At 43.9% G+C, this 25,911-nt stretch overlaps 1 protein-coding gene and 1 pseudogene across 2 annotated transcripts in view; one reads left to right on the top strand and one right to left on the bottom strand.

Annotated features, from left to right (window-relative positions):
- The window catches only part of ZNF438 (zinc finger protein 438), a 182,968-nt gene that overhangs the window by 137,745 nt on the left and 19,312 nt on the right, over positions 1-25,911 (bottom strand). For both annotated transcript variants that reach the window (XM_075550342.1, XM_075550343.1), the window contains exon 2: positions 7,741-7,791. The gene's annotated coding sequence lies outside the window, so the exon portion shown is untranslated. The remainder of the gene's footprint in view (positions 1-7,740; positions 7,792-25,911) is intronic.
- Positions 23,309-23,956, top strand: LOC142449332 (dnaJ homolog subfamily B member 14 pseudogene; annotated as a pseudogene).

The raw sequence follows: 25,911 nt of genomic DNA, 5'->3' as shown, positions 1-25,911 counted from the left end.
CGGATGCCAGGCCACAGCCTGACAGCTGGAGGAGGGGATGCAGGATGAGGGAGCACCTGGGGGGAAAGGATGTATCTGATTCCAAATGACTCCAAAATTAGGAGTGATTTTAGGAAAGAATATGGATGTGAGGACACATAAGGAAATTAGATACAGATGAGTGGGTTTAGAAGATAAGAACAAGGAGTGACTGTGGTATTTATTACATAATCTGGTATTACATGATCTGATTATTGCATAATCTCAATTTGGGACCTGAGTAGATTAAGAGTGAAGGGGTTGAGTCGAGTTTGTCAATCGGATCATAGCCTATGAGGCCTTCTGTGGGCATGGCTTTTTCCAGAGAATTCTGGGAATTCCTGGTATTTCCTTCTTGGAGGCAGAAAACACTACCTCTCTCTGCTGACTCCCTGAGACATCCCTGAGGAGAAGCCACAAGGACCTACCCTGCTGCAGCCCTGGAAGCTGGAGAAGACACGTGGAGACCCCTGCCAGCACTGAGATGCTTACAGTGCCACTGAATCCAAAGACTTTCTACCCACTGGCCTGTGATCATCCTACATTTGGCGCCATTGCATGTATTTCGTGAGTCTAAGAGGACTTTATAGATTGGTATCAGACATATGAGCTAATAGTGGACTTATAGGCTTAGGCTGGACTGGGTTGGGATGCTTTGTTAACGAACAATTGCCCTTTATAGAAGACTCTCTCTTATGCACATGAGTTTCTATGGGCTTGTTTCTCTAGTCCACCAGGACTAACACAGTGGCAGTTGGAGAAATGTGGCAGTTGCTCAGCAAACCATGTTTTCCTTCTTGGACTCACTACTATACTTTGCAGTTTGACTTAGCACTAAGATCTGGACTATGAAATGTGGCCGGAAATAACGAACACCATCTCAGGCAGGTCTCAAAAACACGTCTTGTACAATTCCTTCCTCTAGTTTGACCCATCCCACAACTGTATGTGGAAAGAAACAAAGCTCTACAATACACCGGAGCCACAGATGGAAGGAACCTGGGTTCCTGAGTCACCGGGAGAGCCCTATGCCTAGTCGAGTCACTAACCACGAGCATCTGTGTGGGATGATTACCTTGAGCAAGAAATAAACTCTCATCTTGTTAAGAAATTAAGATTTGGTGGCTGTTTGTGCATGCTACCTTATACTGACTTCAGATGGAGCTTTTACAATAAAACCCTTCACTGTACAGCATAGGCTTCAGAGTAGGTAGTAGTGGCAACAAAATTGAGTTTCCAGGCCGGGAAGACAGCAACTCTTGTTAAGCAGCAACAGAACACATCTGCCGAAGTGCTGCCCAAAGACCACATGACTCCTGGGTCACTAGCTCTAGGGAAAGCGGCTGCATCTGAGCATTAGTATCTAGTACTTCCACTGACTGCCTTTAGTAAGCCACTGCCCGAAAGAGAAGAGGGCAAGAAGAAGGAATGACTTACACGCTGCTGAAGTAAAAGGCAGAAGCTAGAGTATATTAAAAATAATAATGATAATAACTGTTTTTAGGCTCTCAGTCATCAGAGATTAGATTGAAAATATTATGACGAGCCAAGGCCCAGAAAAACTTCTCCCCTGGGTAAAATGACTCGGCCCAGCAGCAACTGTTAGATTTGGTTGTGATCACTATTAAGCTGAGGAAGTTAAATATCAGAGCGGAGAAGCAAAGACAATGAGAATGAAGCCTAGAGCACAGTGGGTCTTCAAAATGAAAAGAGCATGAATGTCTAGCCATTGTCTGGAGAAAAGCAATACAGAGAGCCAAGCTCTAAACTATTGAAATAGCAGACACCTGTGCTCTGTATTCATGAATCCACTGAGACTTTAGAGCTGTTTGCATAAACCAGTGCTTGTCCAACTTTACAGTGCATCAGAATCACCTGTGGTTAACTATTGTGGACTTTGGTTATTGTTGAAATAGCCCCTGACTCATGAGGACCCCAAGGGCAATAGGAACCAGACATGCATAACCATTGTGATCAATGGGATTTCCATTGGCTGATTTTCAGAAAGAGATCACCAGGCTTTCCCTCTGAGTCTGTTGTAGTCTAGACACACTACTGAAACCTATCCAGCATCACAGCAATGGCCAGGCCACCAATGACGGACAGTACATGGGGCACTGGCTTGGGTCGAGTTTGGGTCTCTGGCATGGATGGTGAGATTTATAACACAAAGCCATTAAGATAGAGATTGCTGGGGATCCAATCCCAGAGATTCCGATTCAGTCAGTCTGGGAGGAGGTCTGAGAATTCCCATTCTGTACAAGTTTCCAGGTGACACCGAGGCTGCTGATCCCAAGGCCACACTGAGAGAACCACTAGATGAAGCAGTCAGCCGACCCTACCTAATCTAAGAGAGTAAGTAGGATGGGTGTCTCGAGAAAGTAGCCCAAGTAGGAATGGCAGACTCTTGCTAAGTCTCACCTTGAACGTGGGCTGCTGGGTGTAAAGCACCAGACGCTGGGCAGACAGTTGAACCTGTTCCCTTATCTTAAACATTAGAAAATGAAAGGACAAGGGTTGAAGACCCGAACTTCATCCAAGAGCCCATAGTCCCAGAAATGTCGAGATCAAGAGTCGTGGAGATTGCTGTGTCATCTTTTTAAACCCTTCTTCGTGCAAGGAATAGTCCACTCTCCCATTCTCTCCTTTATAGTATAACGAGTCTCTTGAGTTGCTGGGAGGAACAGGTTATTTCTTTCTACCACCGATGGATTGAGTTGATTCATTCATTTAGTTGGCACACATTTATTAAGTTTTAGGTATCTTATGTGCCAGGCTTTAGGGACTGAATATAGTTGCAGTGAGTAATACAAGTCTCCATGTTCAATGACGGGTGCTGTAGAGAACATGAAGAAAATATGTGATTCCAGATTGTTGAATTCGATAAAGAAAAATAAGCCAGGGTGTGGGGGATAAGTTATAAGGAGTGGACTATTTTAGACAGGGTGTTGGGAAAGTTCTCCTACATGAGGTCACCCTGGAGAACGGAACCAAATAAAGAAGTAAAGCGTATTTCCAGCAGAGTCCCTGAAGCTGGAAGGGACTGGGAGTATTGGCGAATCAGCAGGAAGGCAAGCACGGATAGAGCAGAATGAGGTAGACAAAGAACGGTGGGCAATGGAGCTATCAGGCAGCACAGGCAGGGCCTGCTAGCACGTGGCGAAACACGTGGTTTTGTGCTGACTGCAGCCACCGAGGGAGTCCGAACAGAAGGGCAAGAACTGCTTGGCATTCTATGGAAACAGCGTTTTGGTTCTTCGATGGAAAACTGCCTGTTTCAGGTGCTAGGAGGAGATAAGGCCAGTTTGGAGACTACTGGTGGTATCTAGCTGTTTGGGGTGGTGGGCGGCATGGGCCTATAGGTAGGGAAAGGCAGGAGTTTATTCACCAGGGATATATTTTGAAAGGAGGACGTACATGCCTAACTGACAGACTGGACATGGAGATGACTCAAAGAGAATGGTCAAGCATGACGACTCCTAGTTGTTGACCTGAGCAGCAGACTAAGCCATTGACGGAGATGGAAAAGACAAAGGAACCGGGTTGAGGAGGAGAATACGAGAGTTCTGTTTTCCATGTGGTAAGTTCGAAATCCTTACTGGAATTTCAAATGGAGATATAAAAAAAAAGCAGACAGACAGATATGGTGAGAGCGAAGTAAAGGAAGAGAGAAGGCGTTTGAAGCAAGGGGCGACCGAGGTCCCCTAGAGAAGAGGTGGTGAACACAGCCACGGGCTGGACTTGACCAATGGCAACTCTGAAGAGGCAACAAAGCAAGTTTTGTATTTTCGTGACATTTCCTCTAAAAGCAGTTGGGATACTTTTATGTTTCCAGACTAAAAAGTCCATAGCTGGCCATCAGAAACCTCTTCGAAACCCTCTCCGAGTCATGCAACTCTTCTATTTCTGACTCCTGACCTAGTCTCTGGGTCTGGAGAGCTGCATTTCATTTGTCAGCTGCTCAATGACACAGCCCAGGTCTTTGGCCTATGTCCTAGTTCCTGGATCCAAGTGCTCAGTCTCACTAACGACTCTCCTTGCCCAACACTGACCAGAAAGCACACTGAGACCATGTCCCCGAGGGCTGCCAACACTCGTTGGCATGTGATCAGTGAAGCAAGCACACAATGAAGGAGTGTTGAGCAATTAATTGGGTGACAGAGAACAAGTGGCATGGCTGATTCAATCTCAGGGCAGCTTTGGGGACCTGTAGAACAAGTCAGAGCAAGGCTGGAACAGGAGACGTTCCTCCAGGCTAGTCACCCCAGGAAAGCCAGTTCTAGGTCACCCCGAGGCTCTTCAGACACCTTTTTACTCGTAAAGGGGGAGAAATGTGAGGCTGATCACAGGCTCATGACTTAACATTTTCTGGAGCCGGCTAGCAGGATGAACTACACTACACAGTGCACTCGTTCCTTCTGCTCTCCCAGCCTCAGCTATGAGGGGGAATCCCAGCCACTCCCCTAAGAGTTTGTGAAGATTCATGAGCTCATGTACTTAAAGTGCCACACAGAAGTGCTTGACGCATGTGACCCAGTACCATTTCTACTTCGAGTCTCCCATCCCACCGAGGCCCACCAGATTCTGCCTCACAGCGGCAAGTGGACTACACATACAAGTGACAGTCAGTTGGATGGTAAGTATATTTCTAAAAAGAACACTTTTCATGTTCTCCTAGAACAATAACAGTTATATGTTTTGGGGAACTATCTCTGGATCGATGGAATTTGAGATTTACCTGGGGGGAAATAATCTCATCCCTTGTTCTAAATTTCCTTATCAAGGCGAGCCCGACATGTTGCATACGCACGTAAGAAGGGGAAACATACACGCAGCTAACATTGCGGACCACAGTTCTGAATACAGATGATCGAGAAAAACAGAAATCTCTAAACCGAATGACTATTTTGTAAACCATACAGAGATGGGTCTGATGCTTTCAATGCCTATTTCCCTTCAGGAAATATAAGTTTAATTCAAGCCACCCAAAGTTAGCACAAGTAGAAACCCATTTACAAAACCAAGCATGGCTCTTTTGTTTTTATTGATGAAAAGTGACACGTGTAAAGTTGTTGCTCTTAGGCGCTGTGCTGTTTAGTCTGTTCCCACTCACGGCGACCCGATGTTCAGCAGCGCCGACCCCCACCCCCACCCACCCCCACCCCCCCAACGGTTATGCGTGGACCCGGTTTAGCAGCCACAATGTCAACCCATCTCGCCGAAGACCTTCCTCCTCCTCATCAGCCCGCTCTGTTACCAAGCTCATGTCTTCTCCAGAAACGGTTTTTCCTGAGAACAGGCCCGGAGTACATGAGGCGCAGCCTTGCCAGCCGCGCTTCTAGAACATTCTGGCTGTACTTCTCAGAAGCGATCCTTTGTTTCCCAGGATTCTTCCGCAGTGCCGTCATTCAGATACATATGCCGGTTTCAGTAAGCGACAGAGTTGCTTTCCTCTCTTCTGTTGACGCTTGCAAGAAACATCAAGGCATGTCATGCTGGAGGGTGGTATGGAAATGGAGAACGTCTACAGGAATGGCTGTTGAACTAGGGACATCTGTACTGTCCAGCCATCGAGCAAGTAAGTCTCGCGTTCGATAGGGAGACTCGCGCTGGTGTGACGGCATAGTCACACCATTGTCTTGCACTGGATCTGACTCATAGCGACCCCACAGGACAAGCAGACAACCCCTCCATCTTCCATCTTTATGGAAGCAACCAGCCTGATCTTTTCCCTGCAAAGTAGTAGCTGGGTGTGAGCCATCAACTGTTTCCTGAGCAGGGATTTAAAACTACACTTTATAAAAAAGAAGAAAGAAAAAGAATCTGACTCATAATGACCTTCAAGTCCTGAACCCCAAGGCACATCACTGGTATGTCTGCCTCTAAGCAGTACAGTGAAGAAAACAACATACTGGGAGCCACTGATCAAATCGTGGGCAACGAAACTGCCACAGAGACACAAAGGAAAAACACAGCCTGCAGCCACGCGAAAGGAGAGGCTCAGCAACACACTGATGTGTCAAAACCGGGGCTTCCTACAAACAAAACATCAACCCAGAGCCTCTTCTTTCCCTTCACCTCTATTTCATAATATCTGGACTTTCCATTCTGAGGACATTACTCATTTAAAAGTCTTTTTTTTTTTTTAAACAGAGACTATTGCACAGAAAAGCTACTTCTAAACGATATGATTTTCAAATAATTTGTGTGTGCTTTACATTAATGTTTTTTCCAGAAAAGGGTTAGATCTTCAGAGAAGTTGCAAAGATAGTCCAGAATTCCTTAATCACTGCATTTAGTCCAGAATTCCTTAATCCGCTGCATTTAGTCCAGAATTCCTTAATTCGCTGCATTTAGTCTCCCCAGGGTAAACATCTGACGTTCATGCAGCACCTTTCTTAAAACTAGAAGTGATCACTGGCCCACTGCTACAGGCACCGTGCTTCACGTTAAAACAGCGCACAGATGTTGTTGCAAACTGAAGGCGGCGGTGCGCGCCACACAAGTCTCTCGGCATCATCTCTGCAGCACACGTGGCTCACTCTGTGTGTCTCTGTCACATGTTGGTACTGTCACAATCTTGCAAACTTTGTAATGCTCTCAGCACACTTAACAGACCATCAAACCCCAAACGAAACAATCCCACAACCGAATCGACTCCGACTCAACCGTAAGCCGGGATGGAGCAGACGGCTCCCATCTTCCCGGCCAGTGGCTGCTGGGTTGGAGGCCCGACTCTCGAGTGAGCAGTTCGTGCTTCGCTGACGGCTACGTATGACGTAAGCACTGCGTGTACAGAGAAGCCAGGGAACCGTGCGCGACTTCACTGCAATACCCGCTTTACCGGAGTGGTCCACAGTCCAAACCCACAATATGTCTGCATACACTTTCCTTGAATTGAATAGTTTTATGCTAATGTTCTTCTTCAGTTCTGGGACACTGCCCAGGTGCTGCGATAGAAACCCACCAAAATTAACCCCATTGTAACCATATTATATTAATTAGCCCCAGTATCGTCATTTCGTACTGACCGAAGTATGGCCACATTGCAAATCCTGCAATCCCTCTCGTAACCGCTGTTTTCTGTAACTGCTGAGACGTTGCTATTTATTTTTGAAATTGCTGACAAGTGTCTAAACCTCTGCTCCAAGTTCCCCTTTATTTTCCCATCCATTGAGTCGCTCCGATGCCCCCTCAGCCTTTGTATCCAAATTCCCCTTTTCTCCATACAATGTCACGCCACCTGACCCCTGTGTATTGTTTTCTCCCCTCTATGAAAACCTCCCACTTTGAGCACTCAGGGTCTTGGGAGAATTAGGCTCTGGCCGCCCCAAGACCACGGCTAATAAAGGCTTACTACCTATGATGAAAGTATCGTGTGGATTAAATGATCTCCTTCCAGCACAACACTACACTGAATTAAATTATTTTTGTTTAACGCTTCAGTTTGGGTACATGTCACACTCCTATGTCTTATTAACAATGGCATCATCATTACTGTTACGGAAAATAAATCTGAAGTTCCCTGAAAAGTATGATTTATTGGATTGTTAGAGATGTATTACATGAAAATTAATACATATTTCCACCAATATTTTCCTGAAGAAGGCAAGAAGTGAATCACTTAATAAGATATGCTCCATTACCAACTTTGCTAGGAATTATGAGATTATATGACTCAGTATTTCAAAAATACCTTTTCAAAAAAATATAGTCACTCACATATCACTGAAGGCGCCCATGAAGACACTCAGCAAATCCTTTTAAGTAATTCTGTAATAGAATAAAGAGAATTATTATAATCATTTTCAGATAGCCATTATTGAATACACATTAAAAACTGCTTGCATTTCATGTTCAACTTTTATTTTTAATTACTGTACAATATTCTTATCTATGATAACACAAGAACCAATTTAAGGAAGCAAAATTAGATACATATATCATATGTCTTTAGTTTCGAGATGAAGGCGTATATAACTCAACAAAAGTTTTAAGAATAGAAAATGGTCCAGGGGGGGGAAGCCACATTGAATAAAATTGACTAAGAAGAACGCTTCCCATTCATTTCCACAAGTTTAATGTGGTGGAAATTACTAAGTAGTCAACAAACAAGTGAATCAGGTGGCAGGCAGTCTTTTTGAGAGGAAGGTGGTCATCGAGAGTAAAACTTTGAAAGTTCATGATATAGAACATGAAACACCTGGCACTGCTATAAATTCGATCAAGAGCCAGTTAAAAGTTTAACAAAAAGAGGTAAAATATGTGGGGGAGAGAGAGAGAAAAAATAGTTGCTAGGAAGGGCTCAAGTAGAAAGAAAATGTTTTGAAGATGATGTATACATTTGCTTGATACAATTGATGTATGGATTGTTATAATAGCTATAAGAGCCCCCAATAAAATTATATATAACTATATATAATATATAACTATATATAAAGGTAAAATAGGAATACAAACTTTGGGGAAGCACAGAATCACGGTAATATCAATATTCTTACCAATAATTTTTAAGTGAACGTGGTTTTAGATGATGTATAATTCAGAACTCAAAACAGAAGTACACATCATTTATAAGTGAATCTACAAAATCCATGATAGACTCCTACCCTGCCTCACAGCCACTGAGTTGCTTCCATCTCAAACCCTGTGGATTCCCGAGACTCTACTTCTTTACGGGAGCAGGAAGCCTCGCCTTTTCCTGGGGAGCAGCTGGTGGTTTCGAACTGGTGATGTTGCATTCAGTGGCCCAACATGTAACCACTACACCACCAGAGCCTCTAATATGTATGGTAGCCTACCAAATTTATAAATATTTACACTTCTTGAAAAAAAACTGACCTAAAATAATTCTATCACAAAAATGTAAATTGTAGGAGTATCTCAGTATGGCTACACGTCGCTTCTCTCTCGCCGCCTGCCATGAGGCCAGCTTCAGAGCTCTTAGATCCTCTAAAGATAACCTCTGTAAAACTGTCCTCACTGAACTTTCTGGGCAGGTGATCGTACTGAATCTTGGCTGCATTTCTCCTCATGAGTTTAATGAATGGAGCACCCGAAATCAACTTGTGACACATCCTGGTAAACTGCAGTGACCGGCAGCGAAGCTTGCGAGGCTGAGACAGGAGGGTGGACACGAATGAGCGAAGAGATGAACGCTCCGTGGTGGCACTTAGAACCGTCTGGTTTTGTAATCAGACGTGTGTAATCAAGAGCCTGAGTTGGGCTTTTTTCTTTTACTTAGATAAATTTATACTATGTACCAGAATAAAATGAACTTGAGATCGCCCACAGTGCAGCAGCACCTACATTCAGCAGAATGTCCAACAGACTGAAGGCAGACACAGCTCATTTGACAAGCTTTGTGCTCTGGGAACCATAGTAAGTGCAGGAACCTGGATTAGAGTGAAGGGGCACAACCGGCAGAGAGACATGGCTGTAATACTTACATATTAAATAATTTAAAAATTTTTTAGAATAACCTCAATTCAATAGAACTTGCTATGAACTTCATAGCCAGGCACCTCAAGACCTATACTGAGATTACAATCTCAATTTAAAATATGGGTTACACAGAAATAGCAACTGTTGAAAGAGCCAACGATTTCAAATTGAGTGACCATAAAATGGTAAATTTTTAAAAAGATGACATTTTTATGAAATAAGATAGCATAGCCATATTTTAAAAATACTGTTTATTTTCAGAAAGAATGCAGATGAATGTCAGGTACAAAGAATGACTAAGAAACTGAATAATGCACATGCATTTTTTAACAAGAATCCTATTAAGGTTCTTGTTAATATAGAGAAAATGAACATAAAGCAGTTGGTTTTATTTTAGTATATGTGTATATGCTAATGTTGTTAGAAATAAATGTAATTTTAAAGTAATTCTTTTCTTTTTATTTTTTTAATTGTGTTTGGAACCGTTTTATGGGCATAAAATTTCTTAGTAGGATTATTTTATAGATTCATCAATATGATAAAAAAGATTTCAGTCAAGAAAGCTTAAAATTATGTATATACAGATACTATATATCTTAAAATAGATATGCATATATACATACAATATATGTATGTATATTGACAAAATACATATGCATATGTATATGTATATGTAATATATGTGTGGAATACATATTTAGTATTCCTTATACACAAGAGAACCACAGTTGGGGCATGAACCATGGTAGAAGGGATTTAAAGTATCAAGGAGCTCTACCAATGGTGAGTGCTCACTGGAAAAAATGGAAAGTAAGAGAATGTTCTCTTTTAGGAAGCATGCAATTACATTGATATCAATTTTAATACTAGAACCCCAGAATCAAGGGCTGCACACTTTTGACACCAGAATGACACCACTTATCTCAGCAACCTAGATCCTAGTGATAGTTACAGAATCATTTGTCAATGTGAGAGGATTAAGAGTGAAGGGATCAATCAGGTCATAGGGGAACTCCGATATTCCTCTCTGGAGGCAGGAGATACTCTTTCTTCTCACTCCCTGGGGGACATTGCAGCTGACAAGACACATGGAACTAAGCTAGTGGCCCGAGCTGGAGAAGCCATGTGGAAACCCCTGCCAGCGCTGAGATGCTTCTACCGCCACTGGATCCAGAAGACTTTCCACCCACTGGCCTGTGATTGTCCTGCATTCGGTATCATTGCGTGTATTTCATGAGTCTGAAGAGGACTTTATAGATTGATATCAGACATAAGGGCTAATATTGGACTTATGGACTAGATCTGGAGCGGGCTGGGATATTTTTCTCAATATTCAATTGTTCTTATATATAAAGTTCTACCTTACACACACATGAGTGTCTCTATGAATTTGTTTCTCTGGTCAACCCAGACTAAAACAATCCTTAACTTGCAGAAAACAGGGGTGTCTGACTCCTCCTATTAGTACCCCCCTTTCTAGTGAAATAACCTGACATCGAGGCGAGGGTGTTTTCAAATGTTGCTACCAAACTGAAGTCTCAAAGTAGATGACCAGCCCTAAATGCTGTTATGATGGGAAATATTTCTTTTAATGTTTCCAGCAAACGTATTGGTGGTAGGGTTAGTGCTGTCATCTTGGCACCAATGCATACCCGGAGAGTAAGAGAAATGAGTGGGTAGAGTACGTACAACCAAAGATACTGAACTGGATCTAGTCTCTGGATCCAGCGCTATTTTGTAGGAAAGGCATCAGTTACCCCAGCCGTCAGCCCTGCTGGCCACAAAGTTGGGGCCAGGGGCCTGTTCCCCCTGCCGGACGTCAGCACCAGCCAAGGCGTCCACAAGGCGCCTATCCTCTCTCACCTGCTGGCTTCCAAGGCCTTTCGGGAGTCAAGAATTTGCTCACAATGACCGGTTCATCACAGCGAAAAAGGATACCAGCCAAGAGATGCACAGGGCGAGTCCTGGGCAGGTTCCCAACTCACAGCTTGCTTGTACTAAGGGACATGCTTCCCTCCCCAAAGCAGATTTTTTTGGGGGGGAGCCAGGAAAGCTCTGTGAGCCTTCCTGTTTGAAGTCTTTACCGGCTTCACCACTTGGTCGGGAAGGATTACACTATGTACCTGAAGTGAATCAGTATTGGTCCACCAGGTGGGCTCCTCTTGGTCTGACCGGACCCCACACATTAGTCTAAGGTGTGGTCCAGCTCTCAGGAACCAAGAACAAGCCTGCATTGTTTTCCATGTCTCACAGAAAAACATATCAGAAATACACCCTTATATTTATGGACAGCTGATTTTCTACAAGGGAGTCAGGCCAAACAATTCAATGGAGCAAGAGTAGTCTTTCCAAGAAATGATGGCAAAGTAACAAGTAATCCACATGAAGATGAACCTCTTCTTTATATAGACACAAAAATCAACTCAAAACAGGCTTCAATGTATGGATAAAAAAATAAATTCTTAGAACACAATAGAGGAGTAAATCTTTCTGACCTTGAATTAAGCAATAGTTTCTTAGATATGACAACAAACAAGGAAAACATAGATTAATTTAAACCATTTGAAGTGGTAGCCCAGGGCAGAGACACTAGAGGAGATCAGGCTAGTATTTTAAAGCAAAGCAAAGCAAAACACACTCTTAGAAAAGTATGAGGGGTGTCTGAGATTAGGGGCGTGAACAGCAGCTTAGAGGTCACTCCAGCAGTACGGGTTGGAAGAACAAAAGGGCTCACAGTGCAGCAGACAGTGATGCTGGCGAGGAAAGCATGGAGTACTCAGAGTAGGGAAGAAGAGACACAGAGATGCAGACAAGGAGAAATACATATTAAAGAACCAGATGAGCTCCAGGTTTCATCCTTGAAAAAAAGAAACAGACCTTTATCAGTGAAAGTGCACAAGGAATAAGAGGTTCAGGTTTCCATGGTCATTTTGAGTTTGACATTTGTAAAGTACACACAAACAATAATAGCAAATAGACCCATAGAGTCAGAGTTATGCTCAAGCCCCTGATTTGCTGAATTAGAACTCTGGGGTTAAGGTTGGGTGATCTATGTTTTAATTCCCCTCTAGGTAGTTTTGGTGCCTGGTCGTGTAGTGGTTATGAGCTGTGGTCTGCGTGGACGGTAGTTCGAAACCACCAGCAGCTACTTGAGCAAAGCACTGAGCTTTCTACTCTGTAAATCATTACAGTCTCAGAAACCCATGTTGGGGCGGGGGGAGTCACTATGAGTCAGCACTAACTTGATGGCGTTGAGTTTGGTTTAGTGTGGTTTGGTTTGGAAGTGATTTTGGAGGGAGAGAGTGGGTGATGAAAACAACACACTCAACTGCTTAGCAAAATATTGGCACCTTATGTTCACCCAGAGGAGCCTCATAAGAAAGGGCTGGCCATCTACCTCCAAAACACGACCCTGCGGGTATTTGAAATACCAATGACATTCATTCCAGCATCACAGCAACACAGGCCACCACAATAGGACAAACTGACAGATAAGTGGTGGAAAGGAATAGTACACTAGGGGGCTTCAAAGAGTTCATGGAAAATTTCCAGTACCTTTCAACTAACTCCCTTGTTCCATGAATATTTTCTAGCACCCTTCCTTCAATTAAAAACAAAATACAAAACCAGCTCACTGCCATCAAGTCAATACTGACTCACTGCGAACCCGTAGGGCAGAGCAGACCTATCCCTGTGAGTTTCCGAGACTATAACGGTTTATGGGAGTAGAAAGCCCTGTCTGTCTCTTGCACAGGGGCTGGTAGTTTTAAACTCAAACTTGCGGATTCCAGTCAAACGCATAATCACTATGTCACCAGGGCTTCCTCCATATATGGGAGGAAACAAATGAAGATAACACATGTCGACTCTCCTACAGCGAGCTTGAAGGAAAAACACAAAGAGGAAGACAGACTGAAGATAAGTGCCAGAAGAAAGAGCTAACAGAATAAGGGCTTCCATTGTAGGAGGTCTGCTAAGGCTTGATCAAGGGCAATGTAACCGAGAGGTATTACTGAAACCCAAATGAAGGCTGAACATGACAGTGGGACAAGAGGAAAGTAACGGAAATAGAGGAAAGAACTAGGAGGCAAAGGGTCTAAATATAGGCATGTACATATGTAAATATATTTATATATGACAAAGAGGAAATATATATATATATATAGGTTTAGTATTAAGGTAGCAGATGGGCATTAGGTCTCCAATCAAGTACGCCCTCACCACAGAAGACTTTGTTCTATTAAACTGGCATTCCATGATGCTCACCTTCCCAACACTATCGCTGAAGACAAAGAGGGTGCATAAGCAAATGTGGTGAAGAAAGCTGATGGTGCTGGGCTATCCAAAGCTACAGTGTCTGTGGTCTTAAAGGCTTAAAGATAAACAAACAGCCATCTAGTTCACAAGCAACATAGCCCATATGAAAGAAGTACACCAGCCTGTGTGATCACGTGGTGTTGAAGAGATCAGGTATCAAGCATCAAAGAACAAAAAAATCATATCATTGTGAATGAGGAGGAGTACAGAGTGGAGACTCAAAGCCCATCTATAGGCAACTGGACATCCCCTTTCAGAAGGGTTGCGGGAAGTTGATGAGCCAGTCAGGGTGCAGTGTAGCAATGATGAAACATACAACTTTCCTCTAGTTCTTTAATGTCCACCCCCACCCCCACTATCATGATCCCAATTCTACCTTACAAATCTGGCTAGACCAGAGGATGTACAACAGGTACAGATCAGAGCTGGAAACACAGGGAATTCAGGACAGATAAACCCCTCAGGACAAATAATGAGAGTAGAGATACCAGAAGGGTAAGGGAAAGGTGGGGTAAAAAGGGGAACCAATCACAATGATCTATATATAACCCCCTCCCTGCGGGGTGGACAACAGAAAAGTACGTGAAGAGAGACATCAGACAGTCTAAGACATGGAAAAATAATAACTTAAAAATTATCAAGGGTTCATGAGGGAGTGAGGGTGGGAAAGGGAGGGAGGGGAGCAAATGAGGAGTTGATATATCAAGGGCTCAAGTAGAAAGAAAATGTTTTGAGAATGATGATGCCAACAAATGTACAAATGTGCTTGACAAATGGATGTATGTATGGATTATGTTGCGAATTATATGAGCCCCAATAAAATGATTTTTTTTTAAAGGGGGAGAATTTTCCTAACAAGGCAAAAAAGAAGGCCCTCCATAATGTAGAGAGGGATTAAGAACCTGGCTGTGGAAGGTATCATCAGCCACACTAGTAGCTGCCTACCTACTATCACTGCTCCTTCAATAGCAGAATCCTAATTTATGTATCTTGAGCCAGCGTCATGCAATTACCACACTGGACTTCTGACAAAGGAATGAAAGTTCAAACTCCTCAGAGGAAAAAAAAAAGTCTGGTGATCTACTTCCAGAAAATAAGTCGATGAAAATCTAATGGAACACAGACCTTTGAGAGCACACATGCAATCTCCATGAGTGGATGTCAACTCCACAGAAACTGGTTTTATTACACCTCGCCTGGGATTGCAGTGGAGGTTGGGCTTTGCACCAACCATGGGACTTTTAGTCCTTTTGAGGCCCGCTGGCTGCTTTAGAAATGAGTATGTGAAGCAATTTTGGTGCGTGAGGTCAAGTCTGCTCAAGGCTTCTGGGAAAGCAGTCTTTGCTCTTAAATAGAACAGGAGAAACAGAGACACTCTCTTCTGTCTTGGTTGCTTTCATGTGAGATAAATTTGCCATCCAGGGACCAGGAAAGTGCAAACCTGTAGATTAAAAATGGATGCACTGAGGGAGCTAAAATGGAAAACACAAAGAGCCGAGAGTCTGATGATGGCAGTTAGCTGCTTCTTGAACCAATTCTGAAGCCATCTTTCTTCCAGGTTGCATCATCATAGGTAATAAAAAAAGTATTTATTTCTCATTACTTGCCAGCTGAAAATATTCTAACTTATACAGAAAGATGTTTTCACTGAGGTGGATGTGGATGAAATTAGCTTCACATGTTAAAGTCATGAGAGTTTGAAGGAATTACCAGCTTGAAGCTTCATTTGTTAAATAAAAATGAAATTCATATACACGGGATCTCCCCCAAAAAACTAAGAATTGTGAGTGGCAGAGTAGTGCTTTCATAGTAACATATTTTCCCCCACTAGGCAAGCATCTAGCAACTGGCTCTGTGTTAGTGCACCCAGTGGCATCCCCTGGGAAAGTTCTCTCTGGTCACAGTGAATGTTTTCATAAACACAGTTTTGCTCGAACCTCATTCTTTGATAGCTGTGAATTTTTGTTTTCTGCTTGGGAAAAATGCCGCAAAAACGGTTGTGATATTGAAAACAGCTTATAAGAAAAGTGCTGTGGTTTTCTCTTTTCAAGAAAGATGAAATGTTGATTGATGACAAACCTCATTCTGGACATCCATCAACTTCCTGAATGGACAAAAATGCCAACTTGGAGTGCATTTGGAGTTCATTCCACCAGCTCAGACTATTCATCAAGCTTTCTATTTAGAGATTCTGAAAAGACTACATAACTCCAAAAAGATTGTATAACGGTTTATGACATAAAAGGCCTGATTTGTGGCAGATGGGGAACTGGTTTTGCCACTCTGACAATGCACCTGCTCATACAGTCCTATCAGTGCTCTAGTTTTTGGCGAAAAACAGCATGCATCTCTTGCCCCATGCACCTGACTCACCTGACTTAACTCTGTGCAACTTCTTTTTGTTTCCGTGAATGAAGAGGGACATGAAAGGACAGCGATTCACGAACCTATTAGTGTAATGGAGAGTACTTTGAAGCTGACAAGGTTGTCTGTCAAAATATTGAAATACATAGTTTTGAAACAAAATTCCATTTCCAGGAGGTGGGGGATTACCCCCTTGTATATCTACCTATATAGTAAAAGGATCTTAGCAGCTCTTCTCAACTTTAAAACTATCTAGTATTTCTAATTACAACAACAGCTAGTACTGATAAGGGAGGTGTTGGTAAGCTCACAATTACTGTGTTAGGTTGTGTGTCAACTTGACTTGGGTCAGGATCCTCGGTGGTTTGGCAGTTAAGGCCCAGTAATCTTCTATGGCATGACCCAACACTGATGTAATTGACTCCATAATGGGACCTGTGGTTAGCAGTCAATCAGTTAGGAAGATGAGGGTGGAATGCATCCCTATTACTCAGTTCAAAGCCCTGAAGGAATTGACAGGGATTATGGAAAACCCTGATTCCTTTTTGCAGGGTCGAGGCCTTGCCTCTGGTTCTTTGGACTTCAGCCCTGCCCTATTGCCTGCTGATCCTGGGAGCTATGAATGGTCATCTGATTCACCCTCCTCTGCAGCCACCAGCCTGTTGTGTTGCTGCTGATCTGGGGTATACCAGTCTCCAAAATTACTGGAGTCAGATGAAGCTTCCAGCTTAATGTCTGACGCCCAGACTTGGAACCTGTTTGAACTTAGACTGGACTGATCTATTTCCACAACTGTATGAGCCATTTTCTTGATATAAATTTCCCATCTCCTCTCTCTCACTACACACACACACACACACACACACGCGCGCGCGCGCGCGCGCGCGCACGTACATCATCAGCTTTGCTTCCTAGAGAATCCAACCTAAGATAGTTATTATAGTCTTCTTAAAAACCTGGTGGCACAGTGGGTTAAACATGGGACAGAAGCTATCTTAGTCAGCAGCCACACTACCAGAGAAAGGTGAGTCAGTCTACATCCATGGACATTTCTGCCTTGGAAACCCTGTGGAACATTTTTAGTGGGTCATATAACCAAAAGACTCACTGTCATCACGTTGATTCCAGCCGGTTTTGGTTTTTAAACATTTTATGCTTTCACTGTTTATCTTCCGTATTCTGCCTGGCTTTGATAACGAAAGCACACCAATCTCTTCTATTTTCTATTTCGAAAAATGTTCCTGTCAGCTTCACTTTCCATGTTTTCATGGTATGTAACACTAGACCGCAATGTCATTTACAGAGGGAATCCTTCACTTTCAAGAACAAACATTTTTAAATTCAAGAGATTTATAAAAGGATTTCTACTTTTATTTCCATGCATTTTCGAAAGCTGCTCAAGAAATGAAAACCCGTTTCAGCCACATCTGTGGAAGGATATCTTTGATACATATCAGAGGCGGGAAATCAACACTGTAGCCACATAAAAAAAGCCCGATTTTAGTACAAACGACAGAAAGCACTAGAACTGCGCGCCTGTCCACGTGGTCACCCAGTGGTGGGGGGGTGCGGGGGGGGGGAAGAGGGGGGGATTGCTTTAAGTTAATTCATAAGTTAGCTTTGAAGCCCAAAACATTTTTTCCTGTAGAAGTACTGTTACCAAGAGTCATTTCATACCTAGGTTAATCTATAAAAGTATTTTCTAACCACAATGCTTAAGACGATTGTTGGAAATATATCCATGCAGACTTATACTCTCCCTTTTCAAAAGCTTCTTCTTATTTAGCCCCTTCCCTGCTCCACCAAACCTCAGAAGAAAATCCAGGGTAGCTTAGGCAGGAGTCTGTTGACCTCTCCAACCTTATCTCACGTCATACTCTGCTCCACCAATGCCTAACTTGTTTCACAAGCAGGGGTTTTTTTCCCTTACCTTCAGGCCCTTCCCCTCCTCTTCCATCAACACACCTCCACTGATTACAGCTTAACTTCTACTTCCCCCAGAGGACCCCCCTCGCCCCTTCATGAGATCATGGTCTGGATGCACACACGTTCTTGCATCATCCATCATAGCACTTACTACACATGGATGACAGCCATCATCCATAAGCTGGATTGAATAAAGAACCAGATTCACGCTCTTATTCTACCCCAGAGATGTGCATGACCCCACAGCGGAAGAATAGGTGGTTGCTACCAAGGAAGAGGGGGCTTTCCAAATTCAGCCAACTCCTGATTCTACACTTAAGAGACTATTCAGAGAAGAGTAGTTTCCTATAATAATTTCCTCCCTGTGGCTTGTTTGTAAAATTGCATACGTGGAACATAAAAATTCTACCTAACACAAATAGTGACATTTTTTTATGTGACCTTTATCTCTTTCTTACAAGCAATCGTATTCATTCTTAAGGCTTTTACTGTAACCAATGAATTGCTGATGCTGAATCTGTATTTATGGGTCAGGTTTAGGAGCTCTGGGGGTCTAGGGATTATGTATTCAGCTGCGATCTGCAAAGTCAGCAATTTGAACCCACCAGCAACTCTGCCAACAGAAAGGCTGGTCCATCATCTCACAGAGACCCACTGGAGCAGTTCGACCTTGGCCTATAGGGTCGATATGAGTCAGCATTGACTCTGTGGCAGTAAATTAGGCCCAGTAAAGTCCAACTCGCCACCTCCTTTCACCTGTCTCATAAGGCCATCATCGCAGCCCCTCCCCCATTCCCCATTTGAACAGTGATATCACTGTGTAGGCACTGGAGTCCGACACCTACATCCTCTCACCTTTGCAACTAAAAGATGGGTCATAAGTATGTGCACGGGGAGAAATCCAGAATCTCAAGTGCTCACCCCAGAGCTGCTGAGCAGACACGGTGTTTTACCAGGACCCCCAGAACATTCATATTCGCATTACAACCTGAGAAACACTATTAACTACTTCTTCTGCCTACTCCCATTCATCAAGCCCGCTACCAAGCCTACCGGGAAAAATGCCTCGTATTTATTCTCGCCCATGCATTTCTGTCAGCACTGCCCGGCCTGCAGCCCTTGCTTCTAAGGTCTAGAATACTGACGTGGCCCAGGCCTCTAATTCTCACGCAGAATGGTGAGAAAGGCACCTGATCTGCAGCTATGAATCAGAGAGGGCCCAACGTAAGCTTATCTATCCTGTCATCTAAAATATGGGCTGCCCGTGGAAATACCCACAGGAAAGCACACTTGCGCCTGCATACGCAAGAGCAGAAAAAAATGTGACCTAGTCTTCTAATGTTTCTTTTTATAATCATTCACCATACTGACTTCAGCTTTCTTTCGCAAAGATAACCTTGATCATGTCATACATCCCTCTCTACAACCTATTATTGGCTGCAACAATGGGCTCAAACCTGGTGATCGTAAAGATGGCGCAGGGCAAGACACGAGTCTCTAGGAGTCTTAACCAATTCCACGGCACCTGACACAATGAGCTCTATGGGTCGTTCTGAACACATCACAGGCTTTCACACCTCTAGCCCTCTGTCCATGCTTGTCTCTTCATTTGCTCTGGCTGGCCAAAAGCTTGCTCAAATTCCCAAGGTCTCCAGAGGCATCTCATTGGAAAGAGTCACCTTCAGTCAATAGCTGCTTCGCCCTCCTAACCCAGGTTCACCACATGCTTCCAGGCCACGAGCGACAGTATGAAGGAAGGGCTTGTGGCTATCTGTCTTCCCTGGCACTCTCGGGCTTCCTTAACAATATCCTGTACCTCAACCCCTGGTGGATGACCCCCCAAAATATGTAATAAATCAATTGTCATTTATATCTGATCCTATTAAAAGCTGTAATACTAATCACTGATAATGTGAATGAATTTTAAAAAACAGACAATATTAAGAACCATGTACCTATAAGACAGAAGCATTTAGAAAGCACAAATGCAAACTTCTCTCAAGCTCTAGTCATCCAGGGATAAGGAACCTTCAGTCCGGTTGGGCAGGCGCTGCAGCTATACACGTGAGCCCATCTGTGTGGGAGGACCTGCCTCCTTCTGCAGGTTGGACGAGCTACTTGGACATGATGTAGAGAGGTCACCCTTTGATGTGGAAAGAGGGAGTTCAAGTCTGCCAACTGATTTTCTCTACTGTATGTTTTAGCATAAAGACAAGGCTAAAGACAAAGGTTTAATTATCCATTGTACCATCTCAGAATTCATTTTTTGCATATTAATTTCCAAATGTAGCTTTCAGGCCATTAGCATACCATTTGGCAGACCCTTTTAAGATTTTTACCAGAAATTATATTCATAATTTCCCCATAATTATATTCATAAATATGCTTTTAGAGACCATGGCATAATATAATTTGTTAAAGCATTCATCGAAGTTCAGAAATCAAATGTAACATTCATTGAGCAACTACTAGGTGCCAAGCCCTGAGCCTAACCTCAAGGACCACACAGCCAAGTGGCAAGGCTGACTCACAAATCCATGGCAGTGCAGGACCAAGTGCAAATAAGAGTGTGGTTCAAGGGCAGTGCACGGTCAGGGGTAATGCCCCAGGGATCTGTTTGCTGCTCTCAAAGAAGAAAAACTCGATGGGATAAGGAGTACGAGAAAGACGATGAAGACGTGAGAACAAGGTGAAGGCATAAGTGTTTAAAATCGCGGAGCATGATGCTCAGAGAAAGGCAAGTGGCTGAAAGAAATAACCACCCTACAGCTCAGGAAACACATCGGGCGAATGCCCTTAAAGCTTCTCCAGAATTGGGAGGTTTTTTGGTTTTCAGTTGAGAGCATGGAAGGAGTAACTCAAGGTCAATTTAAAATGCATTTCTCTGATTGCCAGGGAGGATGAACACATTCCCACGTTTTTATGACTAATTGTACTACTCATCACCTGCTAATACTTTCTGTCCATTTATGTATGAAATCCAGCTATTTTTTTCTCATTAAGTTTGAGAGGACTCATCAGATAGTCCACGTGTTAACCCTTAGTCAAACTTGGCACAAGCAGTCTCCCTGGTCTGTGTTAATTTTTTTTCTCACTGTGAGTAAGCCTTAGCTTGTCTGTGTCCTGATCTGTTGCTCTTTCCCTTGCTGTATTTCCCACTGCTCCAATATGGAGCCAGTGCGTCACAAATCTGATGGAGACTCTATTCTATCTTATTTCACTTTCTTAATATCTAACTTTTAAAGTCCTTAGCCCTTGGTAGTAGGTAGACCAAATAAAGGCATGATACACACAAGCATATACATACAAGTCCCTTTTTCAATGCTACCCTCGTGCCTGCTACTCAAATACAAGCAGGCAATTCCCTTTCATCCGGGCTCCTTTCTGCTCCCTGTCCTTCAACTCCCTCCCTCCCTCGCTCGGTTTGTTCACAAACATTCCTGGGGAAGAGCAGCAAGGGTGCCTGTCCTCCACACTATCGTTAGAGAGGCCCTTAGAGACCCGCACCTCTCTGAGAGAGGGAAGTGAATATTTCATGGTGCGCACCGAGGGCCAGAAACACCAGCAATAAAAACAGAGGCTCATTGGCAAGTGCTGGTAGCATTTTTCACCCAAAGGAAAAACAAATAAATCCAAGTTCTCCCGAAAGGCCTGGCATGCCAATGGCTTCTGATTTGGCATGACAGAATGGCAATTGCTGGATTAGGAAAGGGGGGGCGGCGGAGGGGGGCTTAGTTCAGGGGTCTGCAGGTTGGCATTCTGAGTTTGGAAATCGGAAGGACATATTTCCATGGTGATGAGAGAACACACTTCTGAGAGTGGATCAGTGAAGAACCAGGGATCCTAAGTGTCCAGCAATGTGTCCATCTATTTGCACAACAACAACAAACAAACCAATCCCACTCCAAACGCTAACAGCTATGTCACCTCTGCTAAGGACTTGCTTCCAGTCTGTAGTGAGGGAGACCAGAGTATCAGTGTCTTGACTTCCATCTCTTCTGGAGATAAGTGTTGGGGAGTGAAAGGGCAGGTAGACCATGCTGGACTGAGGGTGTGTTAGTCTGGGTACTTTAGAGAAACAAACCCATGGAAACTCATGTATGAAAGAGAGTTTTATATAAAGGTAAAATGCACATCAAGAAAACATCCCAACCCAGTGCTGCCCAAGCCAACAAGTCCAACATTAGCCCATATGTCCTACACCAATCCACAAAGTCCTTCTCCATCTCACAAAACACACACTATAACGCCGACTGCAGGAGGAAAGCTGAATCAGTGAGTGTGTAATCATGTCAGGGGTCTCCTGACATGTGCTCCAGTATCCAGGGCTGCATCAGGGTAGATCCATGTGGCTTCTCCTCGGAAATGTCTTACAGGAAGTGAGCCTTGCCAGCTAAAGCAGGGAACTGGCTGACAGCTGTACCCTGGTCCTACCATCACAAAGCAAGAGACTGAGAGCTAGAAAGGCGAGGCTCACAGTTATTTAACCCTCCACCTTTCAATTAACCCCACGTATTTATCGGCTGGGTTGGAGCAATAAACTACGTCAGCGAGTTTGGTGGGCTCCCTGCTCTGGCCTTCCTCCCTTCAGTTATACACCAGGCCAGACCTGTCACCTCATCTCTGCCCAGGAGGCAAAACCCTGGGCTTGGGCGACTCCCCTTTCACTCTGATCCAGTGAAGAAGGTATTCAAAAATATTTGAAAATCCCATCTTCCTGAAATAGAAATCCAGCCGCTACCTGAGCGGCTGCGATCCTAGTGCTCGTTTCCTGCTCCCCACCGGCAGCTCTCAGGCCTGGCCTTGCCTGCCTTCTCTGCAGCGGCAGGCACCACGGGAGGAATAAAGACAAGGCACAAGTCGTGGAGGGCAAGCGGGATGAGGGGAGGAATGTGTGGAGATCGTCCGCCCACCCAGGAGGCTCTGGATGCCTGGCCCAGCAAGAAGGCCCAGGGATTCCTGCAGAAGGCTGAGCAGCTCCACCCGCTTCCTAAACAATCATGAACAGCAGAAGCTCGGCTGGAAGGGGCCCTTATTGCCAAAGACCTGGAACAAGACTAATCGCACAAGGACAGCCCGTCTGCTGGTGGTGAAAATGATGATGGCAACATATGTACAAATACGCTTGACACAATGGATAGGTGGATGGATTGTGATAAGAGCTGTACGAGTCCCCAATAAAATGATCTTTAAACAAACAAACATAAAGGTACAAAAGGCTACACCAAAGACCGACTGCATGGAGTTCTCAGAGATGGGAAATACTTACGCTGTTTTAAGCAACCCAGAATGAAAACAATAGGACCTCACAGGCCGCGAAGAGCAAGGTGGTCATCATCTAAACAACAGAAAATTTCATGTCCATAGGGATTGTGAAGCTGATATAACTCAAGAAGCCGTATGGAACATATGCTTTGGTGGTGGATCCTCTTCAGGTAGAGCCATTCCTTTTCAAATGGAAGAGCTGCTTCCAGCCTCTGTCATCAACACAGTTTACAGGAAAGAGAAGAAGAGGTGATGGTGCTTTTTCTGTGGTTTATCCCACTGATGCCTGTTTTTGTATTGATCATCTATCACTATTAAGCCAGTTGGTGGTTTCCAATCCACCTTATTCCTTGGTCCCCCGGATCTAGATCTGGACAAACCATTAACATGCAGACAGAAAACTTGTGTGTTGTTTATGAGGTCAACAAGGACTTTAAAAATGAATATAAAGGGATGTTATGATCAAAAAAGAAAGAATATTAAAGATTATGTGACTAATATTACAAATAGCTGCTGGAAAGAACAACAAAAGCCAAAGAAGCGATCATATGCAGCAGCAGCATTCCATGATGACGCGACGTTGAAGGCAGATGTGTTGATCATGGACAACCAGATGTGTTGATCATGGACAACTGCAGGGAATTAGAGCCCACGGACCAGTATCTGGAGAGGAGAATGACCGGAATTTTTACTTGTACCTTGTAACATATTCTTTCTTTTTTCTGTAAGTAAATTTAGTTTCATCCTGAAAGCGGAAGAAAAAGATTTGATGTTAAAAACGAAACTGAATAGTTTGAAGTCTTGGACTGTTTATGACCTCCTCGGCTTAAGTTGATGGAACAAAGAGTAGAAGTCAGTTACAAAATAAAATGCAATGTAAATCTGGTGACGGTGTCCCTCTTCTCAGGAACAGCTGCAGTTAATCCCTTACTGAAGCCTCCACTTCTCACAAATTGCTCTACGGCCACCTTGTCCTTCACCTGGACTGTGACAGCAGCCTCCTAAACTGCCTTCCTGTTTCAACCTAACGACTCACAGTCTGTTCTCAACAAAGATCTGACCTAAGCCAGATCCTGGCATTGCTTGGCTCCCAAACTCTGTTGGCTCCCTAGTTTACTCAGAATATACATCAAAGTACCCTCAAGGGCCTGGTAGATTATAAATGTGAAGAAAAGTTGGAAGGAGAGCAGACGAAGAGAAAGAAGAAGGGAACATTTCAGTCATACTGAATCTGACCTGTGAGCCTGAGAAGCATGCAAATGGAGAAGCCCAAAAGGCACACACTCTCCCTACATTCTCAGGAGTCCCTTTTACAATGGATACACACTTCTCTACTGGAAGCGATTCCGGCTCCCAGAGGCTCCCGGACAGTATTTAGAGTTGTTGTTAGTTATCACAGTGAGGGGAGGAGACATTCTACTGTTGTCTCCTTGGTATAAGACAGAGAGCCTGCTAAACATCCTACAGAGCCAAGGCAGGCCCTACAACAACAACAAACATTATCTGGCCCAAAATGTCAACAATGAGGCTGAGAAATCTTGGGCGAGCGATACAAACGTGGAAGACTTAAGCAAATTGGTAAATATTTGAAACCAAAATCTAGCATGAGAATAAAGATAAGTGGCTAACCCTTGGGGAACTCTGTTAGGAGTTGGGTAAAAATATAAGGTTCAGCAAATAAAACTGGAACGGGACTCAGAAAGGGAAAGTAGGAGAGACTGGCATGTCACAGGCCAAGAGGAGGTTGCTTCCTGTGTGAGTCTGGGTAGGCTAGAGAAACGAATACACAGAAACTCATTTGTACATAAGAGAGAGTTTCATATAAAGGGTAATTGTACACTAAGCATCCCAACCCCATCCAGTCCAACCCCATAAGTCCGACACCCAACTACAAAGTCCTCAAACGCACAAAATACACACAATGATGCTGAATACAGGAGGATCACAGGCCAGTGGGTTTAAAGTCTTTGAATCCAGTGGTGGTGTGAGCATCTCAGCGCTGGCAGGGGTCTCCACACGGCTTCTCCAGCACCCAGGGCTGCATCAGGGTAAGTCCATGTGGCTTCTCCTCAGGGATGTCTCGCAGGAAGTGAGCCTTGCCAGCTGAAGCAGAGAACTGGCTAAGGCAGCTGCACCCTGGTCTGACCATCACAAAGCAAGAGACTGAGAGCTAGAAAGGCAAGGTCACCAAGCCATTTGTCTTGACACCCTTCAATTAATCCCACATGGGTTTATCGGACAGGTTGGCACAATAAACCTTAACTCTCGCTTCCAAAAAGAAGGAAGGGTCAACTGTGGTTAATTGCCTGGAGGACGTTAAGGTGTCAAGGAACACTGGCATGGTGTAAGAAGTCTGAGCAGAACAGAGCAGGAATGAAAGAGATGCTACCGGGAGCATGGCAGTGATGTAACAGAGACACATGGGGAGGCTGTGGGCAATATGGGGGCTGCTGAGGATAACTGAAGTGAAACCAACAGGCACGTAGGTAGTTGGGCTGATGCAGTCCTGAGACCAGCAGGAGACAACACTCTCTTAGGGAATTTGTGATTTTAATCGGTGCATATAGTCTTGTTAAG

Source organism: Tenrec ecaudatus, chromosome 5 (assembly GCF_050624435.1).
Source record: "Tenrec ecaudatus isolate mTenEca1 chromosome 5, mTenEca1.hap1, whole genome shotgun sequence".
NCBI lineage: Eukaryota > Metazoa > Chordata > Mammalia > Afrosoricida > Tenrecidae > Tenrec > Tenrec ecaudatus.
Note: the sequence above shows the minus strand (reverse complement) of the source record. Positions and strands in the feature narration are given on the sequence as shown.